General features: G+C 40.9%; 1 protein-coding gene across 1 annotated transcript in view; it reads right to left on the minus strand.

Annotated features, from left to right (window-relative positions):
* The window catches only part of LOC145392354 (toll-like receptor Tollo), a 170,503-nt gene that overhangs the window by 106,398 nt on the left and 47,609 nt on the right, over positions 1–16,496 (minus strand). The window lies entirely within an intron of this gene.

Genomic DNA, 16,496 nt, shown 5'->3' on the forward strand with positions numbered 1-16,496 from the left:
AAATGTAAATAAGTGATAGAGAGTACGTGTAAGTGACTAACATATAAGGAAAATGAAAGTGTCTGGTGTAGGCTATGTAAATATCTTTCATTGAGTTTAGAGTCATATGTTATTACTGAGTAGTTTTTCACGGTTTGGTATCACACCAATGTAAGTAAGTGACAGAGAGTAAGTGACTAAAATATGAGGAAAGTCAGAGTGGTGTATGCTATGTAAATATCTTTTGTTGAGTTTAGTGTCATTTACTATTACTGAGTAGTTTTTCACAGTTCAGTATCACACTGTTTTATTTTATAGCATTTGTAAAATAATGATTCTGAAGTGCCAAGTGAACCATTCAAGATAATGCAAAGAAAGTGATGCATATAGTGGTGCTTGGTTGGGAAATGAAGTGTGGTGAGTGGCGGTGTGGGTGGTGGTGCGTGACGGACGGCTACAGTGACGCAAAAAAACACAGAAAATGGCGTTGCTTCCATCTCTCTCTACGGCATCATAGGAGCATCTGAACAGTCACTGATGTGCTCATAGGTAAGACAATATGTTTTGCTTTCTTATGCATATTTATTGTTTTTTCATCGTGTTTATTATTACAAAAATTATTGCATTGAAAATGGGTAACTTTTGTGTGGATTGCCGGTATTGCTCTCGCCACCTTAACCGGAGTCAGGGGGACAAACAAAACAGTCTCCATTAAAATCCTTCCAAATGTGATGTATTTCCCGAAGCTCAGTAGTTTGAATTCAACAATAATATAACTCATCGAACTGAAGGGGCTAACAACGAAGGACCTCCACTACGGTAAATAAAACACAGTGAACATCATCATATCATCATCATCATCATCATTCCTGTTTCCACCAAGAGAATAAAACCTTCATTAAATAGCAATAACAGAATGAGAAATACCTCGTCGAACTACAGGGAGGTAACTGCAAACTACCTCTGATCTCGCAAAAATCGTCTGTGAGTAGCAAAAAATAGAAAGATAAACAAAAGCACATATCCATTACTGTTCATCGCAGCCAGAGTGAAGCGGTTCTAGGCAACGAAACATTGTACAAAAAAAAAAAAAAAAGGGAAACAAGTCTGATGGAAAAAAAATGTGGAAATGAGAGTTAGGGGAAAAAATTATAGAGAAAAGAAAAACTGCTGGGATGAGAGGAACACCTGTGCAAAACTATGGCTGAAAGTTTAGAAGGGTCTTATTTGGTTGTTGCTGTGGGTGGGCAATTTAGAGGAGGGGGGGGGAGGGGGCAGCGGACTCTAAATTCTGGTCATTCTGAGAGAGAGAGAGAGAGAGAGAGAGAGAGAGAGAGAGAGAGAATTCGTCAATGTAAATGCTAAAATGCGTACAGTTGTGCATATACGAAAGGGAAAAAGAAACACAATCGCAGTTCCAGACAGCCAATGGGGAAAGAGAGAGAGTTAGAGAGAGAGAGAGAGAGAGAGAGAGAGAGAGAGAGAGAGAGAGAGAGAGAGAGAGAGAGAGAAAAAAAATTAGTCTGTGTAAATGCTAAAATACGTACAGTTGTGCATATAAGAAAGAGAAAAAGAAAGACAGTCGCAGTTCCACACAGCCAATGGGGAAAGTGACGATGGACGGGAAGCTGAGAGGACGAAAACCGTCAAAGAAAGCGCAGCAAAAAAATGCAAAGATGAATCAGGCGAAGAGAGACAAAACGGAATTCTGAGCGATTTCCGGAAAAGTTTTATTGCACAGATGGAAGCACAGACCCTCTTAGGGGTGGGGGGTGGGGGATCCTCGTGGGCTGGTGACGCTCCCTTAACACATTTTTAAAGAGATTTATTTGCCCAGTTATTTCTTTCTTCGGGGTTAATATTCTGTATGTGGTTCTTTGGTATTCACAGGCACCTCTTACTCATCTTCAGCAGAATAAAATCGTCTGGCTTTATCTGGAATAGACTAATAGAGTTATACCCACCATGAGAGGGCTAATGGTGGCTGCATTAACTCTCCATCCTTTATGCTCACTCTCCTCTGAATAAAATCGTCTGATGATACCTGGAATTGGATACTAGATTTGCTCCGGTCTTGAGAGGTTAAATTTATCTTGTACGATATCTAAGGAAGCCATGTAAGTATCCATATATTGTGATGTGCCAAGGTGTGCAGGAAGGGGAGTAGGTGAGCTGGGAACCTTTGAAATCAATGGGCAGGTCCTGTACCACAAACGCACTGTGCGTATGAATTTGTACAAGCAAAGGTGGCTTGGTTACTGAGATCTAGCGTTAGAAACGATGTATGGGGTGGGGGAGACTTGGGCAGGTCCTCTAGTCGGTTAAGAAACCTCCCTAACGCCTTTTCCTAAGCGACGTATTTTGCTTATTCTTACTATCACCTGTGTTACTTAAATCGTGTCAGTGTTGTCATATTCAGCATAACTAACGTTCAAAAGGACATTAAACAGACGTATTCAAAAATAAATAGATAAAGAGGAGGTGTTAGGGGACTTCCTAACGGCGCGAGAATATCGTCCTTGGAATATAGAAAATCAACAGACTGAGCCTTTGCCACAGGCCTGTTTGGTGTGTGTGGCGGTCGTTCACAAATTGATGCAGGGGGGTGGAGGGAGGTCGAATATTGAAAATTGGTAGACTGAACCTTCAACGCAAATCTGTTGTGTGTGTAAATCTGTAAAATGAAAGGTTGCTCAAGGTTGGTCAAAAATCAGTGGTGTATTACGAGGATTGATGCTGGGGTGAAGGAGAAACCTACGATCTTAAAAATTAATAATATTGCATTCATCAGAAACTTACACTGTGTACATAAAGCATCGCAAACAATGGAGGCTCGGCTACTGGGAAACGAGGCTTATAATATGTGATGCAAGGCTCGTGATACAACAGAGATATGCCACTAGAGTCGGTTTACTCGTATTTTCATCTCACGGGTTTTGGTCACTCCAGCAACCTGAACACAAAGTCGTGGTTGCATGAAATTCAGTGACTCCTGGTTATGAAACAGGAATGAGTCTCTCAGATTAATAGATAAATGAAAATCTGACTATACTGCTTCATTGATTAAGTTAAAGGAGTTGGGATCCTTGTCAGGTCAGAGTATATGCGCTGTAGCACTTCCAGTAGCAAAATATCGCTCAGTCTCTTGCCAACACTGTGACCTGACTTCCATCTTTCTCATTCCTCCCCGAACGCCAGGGGGCATACTTCCTTCTCATACTCTCTTACTTTCCTTAATACACAGAGCAAAAGTTCACCCACAATCCTATGCCGATGTTGTATCCTGTCATTCTTAATTCTGATTCCTCCCGAAAGTCAGAGTGTATTCTTCCTTCACTCACTCTTTTATGTGCTTTATGTTGCTGTTGCATAATATTTCATGTAGCATATTCCATACCCATAGTGGACGGGAAAATGTGGTTGATTTTTTGTCGTGATTGTGCCATATTTTCCTTACGTATATCGGGAGACACAAATATGAACTTCAGTATTCATAAAACCAAAAATATGGATAAAGATAACAGACTAAAGACAATTAAAAGATACGCAGCAAAACACGTCAGTTATGCAAAAATATTTACCTAGATATGTGCTTGACTATAATTACGAAGATGTGAAAGTAGGCCGAAATTACGGAAGGAAGATTGGGCGCCACTACACAAAAATCAACCATTCTAATGACGCGGAAGTGTGCATGTGGGGAGAGATTTAGTGATATCCCCTGTGCAAAAAATAGAGCGATGGTTGAAGAGATAGAGCCAGGGATGAATTAACTAGAAGATAAGCTGACGGGACGGTGGGGTTAATGTATAGTGATTTAGGGAAAGATAGAGGGGCATAAACGGACTGTGACGTACACGAAATGCCGACACTACCAGGAAAAACAGACATGACTAGGAGAAGCACACATAAAGCAGACGTACATGGAGACACACATATAAAGTGGATGCACAGGGAGACACAGAAATCACCAGGAGAAACAGACATAACATAGAGACACGGACATACAGACTGAGGGAAAGAGATGTCTCAAATGGACTGTGAGGCACACCAAAAGCAGACTTGACTAGGAGACACAGATAATATAAGGATACTCATAAAATTCAGGGAGATAAAGAAATAAAAGGGAAACACAGGGAGACACAGAGATCTTAGGTGAGCAGGGGAAAAAAACAGTGAGATATTGAAATCATACGAAAGCACTGATGTCACAGAAGAACACCTGCATCAAAGAAGAGCACAGACAAAATTGAGAGACAGTGACATCACTCAGGTAGACACGTACATCAGAGGAAAATGCAGACTTCACCGAGGAAGGTGCAACCATAAGATGAAACACATATATATCACATGCAAAAAAACAGACATTATAGGAAAGTACAGACATCAAAGGAGGGCACAGACAGCAGCATACAGAAGAGATCAGAAATTTAAGTAAAGCACATACATCACAGGTACCCCATAAAAAAGCATAGATATATTACAGAGAGCAGACATGAAGAGAAGTGAGTAACTAAAACAAAACTGCATTTTCAGCGGAGCCAGGTTTATCTGTACATTCTCCCTCTCCTCCATTTCACTACCATTTCTCACTCAGCAGAATATAATATTGGCATACTCTTCGCCTAAACTTATAGACTCCTGATACCGTGCCAGAGAGATGCTTCCTAAATCCAGATCATCAGTTTATACGGGTATAAGTAAATAAATATCAGTTTATACAGGTATATCTATCTATCTATCTATCTGTCTATATACTATACAAGTTCGCGTCTGTCTATCCGTCTGTTTTTCTGCCTCTGCCCTTATTCCTAAGTTTGCTCAGAGCATCTGTCTATATATCTGTCTATCTTCTTTTCTGTAAGCCTAAGTTCGCGTCTCTCTATCTGCCTGTTCGTTTGCTTGTTTGGTTGTAGATGAGTCTGTCTGTAATGGGAAGTTTGTGCGTAGCATCACACACACACAAAAAAAGGTAAAGTTCCAAAAAAAAAAAAAAAAGAGAGAGAGAAAATAGTTATTATCCACCGTTTGGAGTATGCAAAAAAAAAAAAAAAAAAAAAAACGGAAAAGATGACAGTGTACCTGCTCCATTACTTGAACAGCTGTTGTATGAACTGTCACTGCAAACGGTAAAACTATCAACAAACTCCACAGGTCAAAGTTATTTAGGACCCTTTGGAGTGTGCTATGGGAAAAAAAAAAAATCTGGAAAAGCTGATGGCCTACCTGAGTTGCGCCAGAATTGCAGCAGATGTGACACAGAGGGGCAGGGCATGACACTGTATAGCATATGCGTAAACATTCATCTGATTCTATAATCCTAAGGTCATATCTGTCTGTCTGTCTGTCTGTCTGTAGTGCGAATTTTGTGCGGACCATCTCGCAAAAACAGTACCGAAGGAGATATCGACAAACCCCAAAAGCGAAAACTGCTAAGGGCATTTTGGAATGTAGAAATGTCTGCCGTGTGCTTGCGTCGTGTCAGAATAGCTGTTGTACAGAGCATTCTGCACAGTCCGTAAGAGATAAAACATAACTCCATGACGGAAAGTTTCTAAGGATCGTTTGGAATGTGCAGTACGCCAAAATGTGTTCCGGAAAAATCGACCAGTACCTGCGCCGTGCCAGATTAAATATAGAGCAGATAAGTAGGACAAAATATTTTAGATATATAGCCTACACCCACATCCAAGTCTGTAATTCTAAAAACGCGTCTGTATGTCCGTTCGTCTATCCGCCTGCCTGTAATGTGAACCTTGTGTTGAGCAGCGTCCCCAAAACGAAGACACATCAAAAACCTCCTGAAGGAAAAACTTGTTAAAAACACTTTTGAGTTCTCTTTAAGCCAGAAGCATTTGGCCAACAACTGCAGTTTGCCTTCTAGCTATGATGAAAAAAAAAACCGGCAGTCCCTTACAGGTGATATATAGCATATTTCAGAGCTCGCAATAGTAGTAATCCATGGCAAAGTCAAAGAGGGACTGAAGGCCTTTCTTCTTTGATGAAGCCAAAGGAGGGCCAAAAGCCTCTCTTTATGTATATATATATATATATGTAAAATATGAGCCGCGTTGTTTGTTTGTCCTTCAATCAAGGCCAAACCATGGGCCAGAGACCCCCAGACCCACATTATATTCTCAATCAGGGTGACCCAAGGATGGTTTTAGGGGATTCAAAAATCAGATCTGGATCATTCGAGGTCACCAGTAGAATGTTTGCCTTTTTGTCCTGGGCAACGCCGGGTGTAAAATCATTGTGTGTGTAAAATCATTTCGTGCTCATCACCGAAAAATTCACGCTTCTCCCAGTGTGTGTGTGTGTGTGTGTGTGTGTGTGTGTGTGTGTGTGTGTGTGTGTGTGTGTGTGGTGTGGTGTGGTGTGGTGTGTCATGACCTGTCGTGTCGTGGCGTGGTGTGGTGTAATAGTTTTCAGTGTTCCGGGGCAGGAGCAGATATATGGTGTGTGTTAATCCTGGTGGGGACCGGGTAATCCCTTGTTCTGTTATCGGCACCACGAGACAGGTGTGGGCAACGTGGCATCACCTACGGAACCCATTCACCCCCCCCCCCCTCTCTCTCTCTCTCTCATATGCATAGTTTATTTACCCAGACCATAATCACAAGTTTAATGCAATGTCGTGTTTGCATGTAATTTAGCGCACCTTAGTTATGATGTAGGAATGAGTCTCCTTAGTTACTAGTGAAATCGACCCTCCAAGCTGACTGCACCTGGCCATTAACTGACCTAAATGGGATCTCGGTCAGGTCAGGGTCAACGCGCTTTGCTAATAATCGAAAAATCCAACATTAACCCTTTTACTGCCACGACGTGTGTGTGTGTGTGAAAGAGAGAGAGAGAGTGAGAGAGAGAGAGAGAGAGAGAGAGAGAGAGAGAGAGAGAGAGAATACCACTGTCACAATCCCCCACAAATTCCAAACTATTTCTAGCTCAGCCACAAAAAAATATAACACGTGAGGAGAAAATATAACAGCTGCTGGGAAAAAAATCAGACAGGAAAAAATGAGTTCAAATACTGTGAAAAATACGCCACAGGTGAGTGAAATAAGGAGAATGAAGCAAGAGTAGAGAAAAAGGTGAAGGAAAAAATATAGGAAGCGAGAAAAATATTTGGCCAGAAAGGGTAATACTGGAACTGATAAAGTGAAATACGATATGAAAAATATTAGAAATATCATTGAGGAAAAGCACAGGAAATTAATAGAGATAGAAAAAAAATCGAGATAAAATATATATAGGTAGCGAAAATGAAACCAAGTAAAAATATATATATATATATATATATATATATATATATATATATATATAACACGAGAAGAACTAACTATCCAAAAGATATGAAAACAAGATATATATATATATATATATATATATATATATATATATATATATATATATATATATATATATATATAAGACAAGAAGGAATAATTATGGACAAAGAAGGGTGACATCGAAAAAAATATATTCATGTAATCAATAAAAAATGACAGGCAGTGAGAATATATAATTAATCAAAAAAAATGAAAGAAAAAATAATCAGGAAAAATACACAGAAACGAACGAGGAAAGAAATGAGGATTTAAAAAAAGAATAATAAATGTTTATATAAGCATGGAGGGGAAGCGCCGGTGCATCAGATATAGGAAAAAGCTCGTGTTATGTTGTATTTTAATTCTGGCAGAAGCTATTAACCCTCGAATATTTATAAACCCAAGTTAAAATTGTTAGACAGGGGTGAAGCGGGGCCGGAGGGGGAGAGCTGGGGAGAGGGGGCAGACTGGGGAGGAGGATTGTGTTCATTCAGTGTGTGTGTGTGTGTGTGTGTGTGTTTTAGGGAGTAGGTTTTGTGTTATTGGAAAGATAGACGCTGGAAAGGGAAGGGGAGAAAATGTGTAGACGTTATAGAGAAGAGGAAAGATTGATGTATGATGGAGGAAGAGGAAAGGGTGGTGAGGGATGTAAGCCCAATATTGTAAGTACTGATGTCATAGGTACTGTGAATGTGGAGGGAGGAATGAAGGATGGTGTGGGTACTGTGAGTGTGGAGAGAGGAAAGACGGATGGTATGGGTAGTGTGAGTATGGAGGGAGGAAGGGTGGATGGTGTGGATACTGTGAATATGGTGGGAGGAAGGGTGGATTGTGTGGATTCTGTGAATATGGAGGGAGGAAGGGTGGATGGTGTGAGTACTGTGAGTGTGGAGGGAAGAAGGGTGGATGGTGTGAGTACTGTGAGTGTGGAGGGAAGAAGGGTGGATGGTGTGAGTACTGTGAGTGTGGAGGGAAGAAGGGTGGATGGTGTGGGTATTGTGAGTATTGAGGGAGGAAGGGTGGATGGTATGAGTACTTCAAGTGTGGAAGGAAGAAGGGTGAATGGTATGGGTACTGTGAGTGTGGATGGAGGAAGGATGGATGGTGTGGGTACTGTGAGTGTGGATGGAGGAAGGATGGATGGTGTGGGTACTGTGGGTGTGGATGGAGGAAGGGTGGATGGTGTGGGTACTGTGAGTGTGGAGGGAAGGAAGGATGGATGGCATAGGTACTGTGCGTTGATTAAGAGGAAGTACTAATGCTATAGGCACTAGAGACGAGGAAATGGAAGAGGTGATGTGTATTGATACCAGAAGTTCTGAAATATAAGTGTTGATGTTGAAGATAAAAGTAAAACAAGATCTGACGATGTAGGAAATAATGCCAAATACATCATACAGAGAGTGGGAGAAAAGAAAGAGTGAGGCTGTAAGTATGAAAACTATAGGTACGCTGAGAGAGGAGGGAGGAGAGTTTAATATCATAAGTACTGCGAATGTAGAGAGGAAAGGGTCAGTGATACAAGAATTATGAGTAAAGAAGGAAAGTGAAGAGGGTAGGGTCGGTGCTATAGGTATCGGTACTGACACGACTGGTACTGAATGCTGAGGTAAAGTGTCACAACTATGTGAATCAAGAAAAAGGAATGGAAAAGTGGACTGTTGCTGGGAATGAAGGTACAGAAAAGCTTGGTACGACAGGTATTGATACTGAAGGAGTGGGAGGGGGTCGAGGCATAAAAGAGGGTTGAAAGGTAGGGTTTGGTATACGGGAAGCATAAACCCAGGGATAAACCACGTGTAGGGGAAGGATATGGGGGTTTTGTGGCATATTGAACCAGGCGTAATAAAACATGCCTTGAATATTTCACTGCCCAAAACCCGACACTGAAATGGCCTGTGCACTGAAGCTTCGCCAGGTAAGGGATAGGGAGGGAAAGGAATCTAAAGGGTAACTAAATGGAAAGGCAGACGCTGAGTTACAGGATAGGGAGGCAGGAAAAGAATAATACCAGTATCAGAGACGGAGAACCAGAGATGTGGAAAAAGGAAACAGGGAGACAAAAGGAGTTTAATAGGAGGTGAATGGGAAGGAAGAAGCTGAGGAGTAAGGGAAAATGAACAAGAAGGGGTATGAATGAAAACTCTAAGCTAGGATGGGTTTTTTTCCAGGCTGAATAAATTGGTCAGCCATTAGCAATGAAACATTGTAGTAGTAGTAGTAGTAATAGTAGTTGTAGTAGTAGTAGTAGTAGTAGTTCCAGTCCCAGGCTCATCTGAACGTAAATCCAATGGACAGCAGGTCAAAGATGCCTTTACTTCGCAGTCCATCCTCCCCTGCTAGGGAATAGGAAGGGGCTGAGGGAGGTTTATATATATCACCAGACAGCTCCTAAGACGTGATCGTAGTGAAGATCATGAAGATAGTTTTTACATATTTCACCCTTAGCTCTCTCACTTGAGCAGAAGAAGTCCATCCAGTGGGAGTAAGATTTATGTAAAGAAAATGCTCCCTCCTTTCCACCGCCGCACTCTGCTTAGCAACGCCACGGACCCCCACGCACCCAAACGAAACACGCACTTAGTCGCTGAGGAAACGAACCCAAGACAACAAATTATAATAAGTTTTTGTGCTCATCCTCGCTTTAGGGCAGATCCGGAGTACCAGAGGGCTGCATTTTGTTCTCCTTAGACGTTCTTGTATCATCTTTTCCTGAGCAATTTATCTTGAATATTACATCTCAGTACTGTCTTTAATACTTTTTATACGGTATCTCTTTATGAACCACATAGATATATCAGACTAAATATTGCCTCTTATAATTATTATCCTTCATCTATCTATCTATCTATCTATCTATTGCCAGACACCGTAATCCCTAAAGGGGTGGCCATTTGACTTTGAGTTATTTGTTTTAAGGGGAGGGGCACTAACCCTCCACCAACCCACTTGTTCACACGTAGGGAGCACGTATGGTTTGGTTATATGGTTACCACCCAGCGTTGTAAATGGTTTCTTGGCTTACAGGAAACCATTTGGCTTGTCACTCAATGTAAAGCCACCTGTAAAGGAAAGAAAAGCAATAAGAAGTGAAAGGAAAGATGCGAGAAATAGGAAGAGAGGAGGGGAGGCACAGAAAAAGAATGATAAAGGCTAAGAAAGAAGTAGGCAGCACTACATCAAGTGAGTGGATGATATAGTTGGCCGAAATAAGACATTAAATATTACATCTTAGTATTATCTTTCATGCTTTTTATATCCTTTATTACCTGGACAGATGGCATTAGACTCAAAATATTACATCTTATTATCTTTCAAGTTATTTATATCATTTTATTACCGAAAGAGATGGCATAAGAGACAGCACAATATTAAAGAGCCAACAGCAGAATTAAATTGGTAAGGAAGACGTTCAAGAAAGCCTCCTTAAAAGACGAGAAATAAGTCCTGGGGTCCTATTCCAGATGGCTACAGAAATTCCGTGGCAGCTCTCTGTCAGCGATTTAGTTTTTTTTTTTTTTTTTTTTTTTCACATCAGTATCCTCTTGTATCTCATTTTTATTAACTATGTGGATAATACCTAAAAATACACGTAACTACTACGGGAGAATATTTAAATGTAGGAGGCAAAATAAATCGCTAAGGAAGATGTATTACGAAGCCTCCCCTGCTACCTAGAATAGCCTCCTGGTCTAGGGGTCGTATTCTCCTCGGTTAAGGACGCTCCCAAACACCTCCCAGACACAATGGGAAGGACATGGAACCATAGTATTGTCTTCTGCCACTAAGCTACGTCAAATAAACCGAAAAAAAGAATCTGGGCCAAGTTATTTTAAAAGGACTATAATTATTTCAACGTTCATCACATCAACATTCTTTTTGCTATATCATGGATTCATTTAGATTTAATGTACAAAAAAAAAAAAAAAAAAAAAAAAATAGACTAGCAGTGTGGTGCTGTAGTCGGTGTGGTATGAGTGTGGTGTATTAGGGTGTGGTGAGGTGTGGTGCGATGGGGTACTCACTGTGATAAAGGTGCGGTGGGGTAAGGGTACGGTGGTGCGCGTGCTTTACTCAGAACGCCGGGTACTTGATGTGGTACGGGTGCGATGCGGTGTGGGAAGGGTACAGTACTCAGCGCAGGAGAGGTACAGCGATATGATAAGGATACGGTACTATGTGTGGTTAGAGTGCGTGGTACAGTACTCGATGTGGTTAGGATGAGTGCGTTGCGGTACAGTATATATTCAGTGTGGTAATGGTTCGTTCATCTGTCCCTCAGCAGCAGTGAAGTGGGAGATGAAAATAGAGACAGAAAAACGGCATCTCAGTACCACTTCCAGAGCTTCACTTGTGTCATAAGAAAGAGAGAGAGAGAGAGAGAGAGAGAGAGAGAGAGAGAGAGAGAGAAGCCTCCTTTTACCCCTTTTGATGGCTCAGAAAGGCCTGGGACATGAGAAGACCCCAAGTTAGGCTACCGTAGTTCAGGTGCCGGATTCACAAACTTACAATCGGATCCCTACCTTCACTATAATTTATTTTTGCATGGAAGACAAGAAAAGGAAAGTACAGAATCTTCCAGCGTTTCCAGTTCATGAAAAAACAAACTTATTTACGCGAAGGCACTGGTCATAAAGCAGATCATATAAGCCATTGAGACTTCCGAACCTCCCTGGCAGAGATTTTACCGCCAGAAAAACCTCCTGCGCCTCTCGGATTCGAAGCACACCCCCAGAACGTCTCTTTTGTGAGTAATAACCGGGTGGATAGTGAAATGACTTTAAACTTACTCTATCAGGGACGACGAAAAAAAAAAAAAAAATGAAGACGCGGACCAAACAGGTACGGTAAAAACATAGCACTCGGGGAGGCATAACTCCACCAACGCCTATACCGGAAAACTCAGATCACTACCATTTCTTACATAAACCTTTCTTTGTTGCTGAAATCTGTTAATAACTTTCTGAGATACCTTGTGGACAAGCAATCAAAAAAGTCCTGAACCGGGACTCGAACCCATATTGTCACCAGAATTTAATCAACCTTTCTTTAGTCCATGATCCATATATCACAAAATTTCACTGAAATCTATCAATCACCTGTTGTGATATCTTGTAAACAAAAAACAGACGGACAAACTCAGTTGGCGGAGTTCAGAGCTTTACACCTGTTGAAAATAAAAACAATGAAAAATTATCTGATCTTACAACATTAGGGAAGACACACAACAAGGACAAAAATACTGGCTGCAGGAGCTTCAGGTCTTTCGATTAACGTCCTTGATGCTGTGTGATTTGGCTTCGCCAAAGTCACATGAGTCTACGGGAGTGAAGCACCTTGTGTCCAAAAACAGTTAGCCTAGTGAGAGAAGGACGGACAAAGCTACCACTACAGATGCTTCCACATCCAAAAATTTGAATGAAGCGAACGCAGGCACACACACAAAAAATAAATGTATTTGGTGTCAGATGCAACTCACAGGCTATTCTAGAGCAAAAATATACTGTATACGAATGAAACAAGATGGGTACCGTAATAGATGATGGCAGACAAAACAGAACGGTAGAGGTGTTAAAAAAATATCCCGACAGCATCTTCAAAACTTTAACATCATACGAGTATAGAATAACATGAACTTTATCAAGTAAGACATGAGAGAATTCGAAATGAAGGAGAGTTGGCAAATAGAACTGTTTACGTGTCAAATGTACCGTAACTCAGAGGAACTGTCGGAGCTGTATATTTATTAGTAATTCAGGAAGACAGAAATATCAAAGTGTTGTTTCTGGACTCGATAATACCCGATAGATGAAGAATAACCTGAAGTTTAACCATCAGGGAGGCAATAGAAAATATGTATGAGGAGAAAGTTGGCAGAAATATAACGTAGGTTTTCCAAAGCTTATCACAGATCGAGATATATATATATATATATATATATATATACCCGGTATATATATAGGTAGATAAATATAGAGACAGACAGAGATAAATAGATAGATGGATCTACTTCATTAGTTTTCCACAATCGTTGTCAGTGTTAGTCACGTCACACTGATGATGTGCACACATTATGGCACTGCACAGTCAGTGGGGGAAAGGAAAGTTACGAATGAAGTAAGGTACTGTATATGGGATTTGAGGTGTGGCCAAAAGTGAGGTATAGAAGTCTGCCTACTATTCCACTGCGTCTACAGTACGTCATTATTAAGGCGTGTTCGTCACTTTCCTCCCTGGCGCATCATATCAAAGAGAGAATCACCGATGAGTAAGGAAACAGCGCTCCTCTGTGTGCTTAGATGTATTAGTTAACAGAGAGATGTCAGAAGTAAAACAGATGAAATATTAGACGATCTTTTGCCTGGAAGTGTAGGGAGGCAAAGCAAGATGGCGGAGGAGTAAAATAACAACTCCGAAGCATTTCCAGAGATTAAATTCAGTCAGCAATGAGAGGAGGAAGAAATAACCCGAACACACACCATCAGGGCAAACAAGGAAAAATACAAATAACACAGGCAGGTTCTGGTGGGGAAATTTAATGCATATGGAGCGGAGGGTTGTTATGCGCTGAGAAAAATGAGGAGAATAATTGAAAAGGAAGATATTCGGGGCCTGGAAATAGAGAGAGAATATCAAAATAAACCCATTCTGTACGATCACACCTGTTTTCATTTGATTGTCCCTTCTGTCAGACGATATTACTCAGCTTAAAAGAAGATAATAGAAGTGAATGAGTTCAGTAAAGGTATATCTAACCCCGTCGGTCTGTAGATTAAAAGAATAACATAAAGGAAAGAAGTACCCATTGATGGAGATAATATATACAGAGTAGAAGGCCACTAAGGAAAGAGGAAAACTGAGTGATGGAAGAAGTAATGGTAGTAGTAATGGTGGTAGTAGTAGTAGCAGTAGTTGTAGTAGTAGTAGTAATAGTAGTAGTAGTTGCAATCCCAGACTCATGTGAAAGTGAACCCATCAACCGCCATTCGGGGGAAGGGGGATAGGGAGTTGAAGTAATTTAGTAAAACCGGTGCCACCACATGAAGGCGTACCTCTAACGCCAAGAGTAAGTAAGATATACATAGGGACGGAAAGGCAAGGGCATATCAGAATTAAGGCGTGACATGGAAGGCACAGTGAATTCAGAGCTCGTAGGTTCAGTAATCTGGAGATATAAAAGGAAAGCTGTCGAGAGAAAGTCATGTGTCCATCACCACAGTTCTCTCTCTCTCTCTCTCTCTCTCTCTCTCTCTCTCTCTCTCTCTCTCTCTCTCTCTCTCTCATGCTACCCACCGGACCATATATAACCCAGCCCAGAGTGACCCTTTGGCAGTGAAAGAGTGAAGAATGATCACTGAAGCCACAATCAACCAAAGGGTCAAGGGAGAGTGACCCAGGATGGCGGAGGGGAAGGTCAAGGAGGGGTGGGCATATCTCCAGGTACAACCACGACCTCCTTTACCATTTGTATTTCTTTCCGCTACTCCCAGGTAACCCTTTTCAGCGTACGAATGGCATGTGCTTATAAAGAAGGTTAGATATCGATTTTTTGATATCTTTATTATGGTGTCGTACACTTTATTTCATTCTTGCTACTGCCGGACAAACCTTCTGTGATTATAAGAGACCACTACTAATAAAGAGATTGGAAACTTTTTTTTTTTTAATCAGCCTCGATAGTGAAGCTGGTATAGTTTTCAGTTTGTGTGTCTGTTACCACGATAACTTCTCAACCGCTCAAGATATCATCACAAAATTTTACAGGTGTGTAGTTGGGGAAAAGAAAAATCGATCACGAGTTCTAAATTAGTGAAAGTAAGTCAAGGTCTGTGTGTGTGTTACCACGATGACGTCGCAACCGCTCAAGATATCATTACAAGTTTTTGCAGGTGTGTAGTGGGTTGAAAATCTCCTACGGGTTCGAAATTGGTGAAAGTAGGTCAAGGTCAAGGTTATATTCCAAGCCGCGCTAGTATGTATCGGCTCGCGACTGGTGTGATTCCCCCTTTGGGGGGGCCTCTATTTTTTTTTTTTTTTTTTTTTTTTTACTTATCTAGTACTATAGGGTCTTCTTTATTTAATTTTTGCTATCATTAGATGACTAATTAAGGTTATAAGATACCAGGGGCAGTAGTTTAATAAGCATATAGGAGAGTAAAAGAAGTGATTAAGTTTATACGAATCTAAAGGCAGTCAAAAAGTGAAGTACGACCACTGAAGCCACAGTATAAGAACCCTGGCAGTGAAGAGTGAAGCATGGCCACTGAAACCACAATATAAGGCCTCAGACAATGGAAGGAATGAAATACGACCACTGAAACCACAATATAAGGCTTCAGGCAGTGAAAGAGTGAAGCATGCCCACTCCAGGGTCAAATAAGAGCTGAAAGGCAGAGTGGTCCGGGATGATGGAAGGGTGGGTAACGAGAGGTAGGTATTAGGGCATCGGTATCGGAGGGTACGCTAGGTGGACGAGGGAAAAAAATGAAAAATATGAAAAAAAAAAGTAAAAGCTGAAGTTTAATATGGAGGCTAAAATCTGGAAAAGAATAAACAGTACAGTGAATGATAACAAATGGGAATAAAAGAAGGGATAAAGGGAGGAAGGATGGGAGGACTAATGTTTTACTTATGATCTGTAACTTGTGAACTAACATCCTTTGTGAACAGAGAGAGAGAGAGAGAGAGAGAGGGAGAGAGGAAGCATCAGAAAAGAGTCATTAAAAGAAATAAGGCGAGAAAAAAAAAGGGCAAGCACTAATTTTTTTTTTTTTTTTTTTATGTGTCCGACTCTGGGCATAGGCTTCACAGCCTGCTATCAAGGCCCAGCAGTCCTCCTACATACCATACACCTCTAAATGATCCAACACTGAGGACAACACAGAATGAAATAGCCAGTATTAAAAAGTCTCCCTTAAACCCCAATTTGTTTTTCCCTTTCTGCCCGAGAATGTAATATATATTTCATTCTTGCTGTCTCAAGGCGATTTTATTCAGCTTATGGGAGATTTCTGAGACTGGAGGATTTAGATTTATTGTTCACTTTCCCTTTCACTTTGAGTCCTTCCTGTCAAGAATAAAATCGTCAAAAAGCAGCAAGAGTAAAATATAAGTGACATCCCTGACTGAAAGTGTAGGCTATAACTGATAATTCATTAACTCAGATGGCAGTTTTCTTTTTGCCCT

Source organism: Coenobita brevimanus, chromosome 22 (genome assembly GCF_032717465.1).
Source record: "Coenobita brevimanus isolate Jiangsu-jjx chromosome 22, ASM3271746v2, whole genome shotgun sequence".
Taxonomy (NCBI): Eukaryota; Metazoa; Arthropoda; class Malacostraca; order Decapoda; family Coenobitidae; genus Coenobita; species Coenobita brevimanus.